This window comes from Chinchilla lanigera, unplaced genomic scaffold (genome assembly GCF_000276665.1).
Source record: "Chinchilla lanigera isolate Chin_1 unplaced genomic scaffold, ChiLan1.0 scaffold00074, whole genome shotgun sequence".
Classification (NCBI taxonomy): Eukaryota; Metazoa; Chordata; class Mammalia; order Rodentia; family Chinchillidae; genus Chinchilla; species Chinchilla lanigera.
The window spans coordinates 5,553,485-5,557,508 of record NW_004955475.1 but is presented as its reverse complement, the minus strand read 5'-3'; the positions used below and the strand labels follow the sequence as shown (position 1 = coordinate 5,557,508).

Genomic DNA, 4,024 nt, shown 5'->3' with positions numbered 1-4,024 from the left:
GAAACAGGTCCGCATGAGACATTGTCATGGGTTCTGGGCCTCCAGTTGGATTCATGGAGGCATTGTTATGAGCTCTGGGTATTCAGCTCAACTCGTGTAGGACATTGTTGTGGGATCCAGGCCCTCAGCTGGATTTCTTGGTCTTAGTGTGTGGACAGATTTCTTGCACTCTTTTGTATACTGTTCTTTGGGTGACTTATAAATAATCATATAAAGTATGTGTTCTGTATTATGTTGTTCCCCTTGCAAAATAAGCCACCCCAAACCAACACAACGTCATAGAGAACATCTCATTAAGTACATTATGTTTTTCAGAATGACACCATTTCTTCCTAGTTGATTTATTAATATTACATCACCTGTGATAAACGTGCCATTGAAACTTGGTTGTTGTTTTTTTTTACGTTGGCACTTTTCTACGTGTTACACTTCCCACTTTTTTTTTTTTAACTGGGAATTGAACTCATGACCTCTCGCTTGCTGGGCAGGCGCTGTGCCACTGAGCTACATCCCTGGCCCTCCTCCCTCTTTTGTAACAGTTAAGGCAGGAACAGCATTGTACCAGCTGATGAGAACAGGAGTAGCTGTTTCCTGGAACTCAGTATTTATTCTGATGGTTTTGGTTCTTCTTTCTATTCTTCTAGCCATCTTTCAAAAAAAGCAAAAGCAGAAATTTGAGTGAAAAATTATCTGGGTTTTAAATATCCTCTCATCATCCTCATCGTCATCATCATCATCATCTCAGGATTAGCAGATTCACCCATTTATGGCTTTTCTTGTCTTTTTTCTAGTGGTAAGGATCAAACCTAGGGCCTTGCACATTCTAGGTAAGTTTTCTTCCACTGAGCTGTGTGCTCAGCCTCTGTATTTTTAAATCATCTCTTCAGTAATTGAAACAAGGAATTTATGAATAAAATTTTGCATTAATTAAAATAATAAAGTGGCAAGGGGGGAAGAAAGTAAAAATAGAAATTCATATACTATGAAAATTACTGTCAGCAGTAGTTACAATAGACATGTCACTGTACCAAGGGGAGCTATAGGTAGAAAATTACAAGTGGTATATGAAATTCTTGGTCCAACTGATACTTTCAATTTAATATTTTTCTCCCATGTCTAATAACTAAAATAGAAAGTGGTACAGTACAGAACATATAAGCAGGTTAACTAAAGCTTAAACAAAATTTACATTTTCATTCTTTCTCTTTTAGGCAATACATTTGTTTAGAGGATGCATCTTCATAGACCACCATGTATAGAAATAGTTCCCTTAATGTTCTTTCTGTGGAGCTCTATTACCTTGAGTGTAATATATCTAAGACTTAATAAATGCAAAGTAAAATGTAATAAATTTTACTGAGAAGCTAAAAAAAATGACCATTTAAAAAATATAAACCATGCTACCTACACTTAAGAAATTCATTATTTAAATTGAGGGGGTGTGGTTCAGTGCTAGAGCATTTGCCTTGTATGTGTAAAGCCTTGGGTTCAAGCCACAGTACTGCTATACAAATAAAAAAGTTCACTAGTCAACAAAAACACACACTAGGCCAGCATTATTTCTCTTGAAGCCCAGGAAATGGAGTCTTCAGGTCTTTTCATTGGCAATATTCTATGAATTTGTGCTTACAAATTACTAAAATCCAAGCAAACTGAGATAATTACTACTGCTATTCATTGGTATTATTATTAACAGTATTTGTGGTTTTTTTGTTTTTTTTTTTTTTTGGTTTTTCTCCGGTACCGGGAACCGAACTCACAACCTTGCACTTGCCAGGCAGGCGCTTTTGCCGCTGAGCTAAATCCCCAGCCCCTATTAACAGTATTTGTATAAGAGAGTGCAAAATTTTAGGATCAATTCAAGTTGTTGAAATCCCAGAAAACTTCAAAAAACAAGTAATATTCTAACTACCTGATATTTTCTAATGAAAAGGGAAACAAGAAAAATACTGGGGCTTTCTTACCCAAGTTTCTTTCTACATGATCATCTTTAAAACCGTCTCACTAGATGATCTATTTCTTCTCCCCTTTTTTTTTTTTTTTTTTTTTTTTCCAGGAATCGAACTCAGAACCTTGTGCTTGTCAGGCAGGCGCTGTGCTGCTCAGCTATCTCCCAGACCCCAGATGACCTATTTGTTGATATCAACAAGTCTCGTTTCTCACCAAAAATGTATTGGGAGAATGCTCATCATCTCTGCAGAGAAAAGGTCAAAACTGTGCCCCACACAACGTCGCCTTGAAATATCGTTAAGTTCACCACCAAGCTACATGCAACATCAAGGTAACACAATGCCAAACCCCTTCCATGTCATATGGTGCAATATTTTATGTGCCATGCAGTGCCGTCTTTTGCACTGCCATATGTACCCATAAGTTGCTAAGCAATGCTAGAGAGATGAGGCAGTTTGGAAAATTATAATAATTCCTTCCACTTGTACACAGAGAGCCAGCAGAAGATCAGCTCGAACGCGAACCGAGCGCCAATTTTTCCTTGCCGATATATTGTCCTGTCCCTTTAAAATTTTTCCTCTACCCAAGGTTCCTTGACCCTCACGTGCCTGTGATAGCTTAACCAGCCAATGAGGTTTCCCTTTGTACAGTTAGGCCCCACCCCCACGTGCTGCAGGCTCCGCCCCGTTTTTAGGCGCTCGTGTTGTGGCACGTTGCTGGTGTTTATTTGATTCTGTCAGGGAACGTGGAGGCTCGAGCGTGTGGTTTGGGTTGCCTTTACTTTCCCGGTGGTGTTGACCCTCAGAACCATGGAGGAAGCCTCCACTTCAGCGGTTCCTGGATTTCTTGCCAAGCTATGGGCAATAGTAGACGACACGGTCCTGGACGATGTGATTCACTGGAGCGAGGTAAAGGCCTACGCGGGGAGAGAAACGGGTAGTAAAGACACGAATGTGGACTCAGAAAAGGTCTTTCCAAGATCCAGGAAAATTTAGGACTAGTGAAGGAATGAGGCGGAGGACGTTTTCTAGCTGCACAACTCTTTAGGATGCAAGTTCAATTTCCGCACACGATAAGCCTGTGTTTATTAGTTTCTGTCGAAAGCTAGCCTCCTTTACGCTTCTCTTCGGAATCCCAAGTCAAGTGAGAGTAGCTAAATGTACCTCACCCAGGATATGAACCTGTCACTTTTGCGGCTGTTTGTACGTTTGTTTTTCAGAGTGCTTGGCACATAGGGCCTAATGCACTGTCACTCAGCTACGTTCCTTGGCCGTTTAGTGTCTCTGTCTTGCCTGTCTGTCTCCCCCACCCCTTTCACAATACAAGCTTTCCTGCCGACTGTACCTAAATTGAACTGAGTGTCTTGGATGCTTTGAACAAGGCTAGCTTTTTCACAGCATCGGAGAGAATTTAATTATGGTGGACCTCGTTTCTCTCCAGGCGCTCAGCTTCATTCAGCTTGGTTAGCTAGGCGGGATACACAGGTTTGAATATTCACCGGTTTTATGCTTGTTTTGCGGTTGTTCGGACAATGTGCCAAGATTTTGGTTTGTGCTAGCTTCAAGTTAACCTGACTAGGGACTCATGGAACTGTGTGTATCTGTTAAAGGTAAATTGGCATTAGTTCTTTATCCATATAAATTGAAGTAAAACTTTAACTTTGTATTATTAAAAAAAACCCACAAATGTAAAGCAATATAGTGAACTCTAAAGTACCACAGCAACTTCAATAATCAACTCCTGGCTCTTCCTGCTTTATACACAGCTCCTACTCTCCCTCTAATTATTTTGGAACAAATATTTCATGTCATGCATTTAATTTTTAATTTCTTCATATATGCAGCTAAAAAGAAAAATTCTAACTTCAAATACTCAACCTGAAAGAAATGAGGGGCTGGGGTGCAGTTCAGTGTTAGGATGCGAGGCCCTGTGTTCCATCCTTCACACTGCAAAAAAGAAAATTACTGTTTTGGCCTAGTACTGATAGTCAGTAGTAGAGCACTTGTGTAGTATGTGCAAGAAAGGACCTGGACTCAATCCCCACTGCTGTAAGGGGAATGGAAAAATAAATTAT

At 40.0% G+C, this 4,024-nt stretch overlaps 1 protein-coding gene and 1 pseudogene across 1 annotated transcript in view; both read left to right on the top strand.

Moving 5' to 3' along the window:
* The first annotated feature begins 2,209 nt into the window (after positions 1–2,209).
* LOC102025115 (heat shock factor protein 3-like) overlaps positions 2,210–4,024 on the top strand; it is a 57,025-nt gene continuing 55,210 nt past the window's right edge. The window contains exon 1 of the mRNA XM_013502808.1: positions 2,210–2,281. The gene's annotated coding sequence lies outside the window, so the exon portion shown is untranslated. The remainder of the gene's footprint in view (positions 2,282–4,024) is intronic.
* The window catches only part of LOC102017333, a 6,369-nt pseudogene continuing 5,104 nt past the window's right edge, over positions 2,760–4,024 (top strand).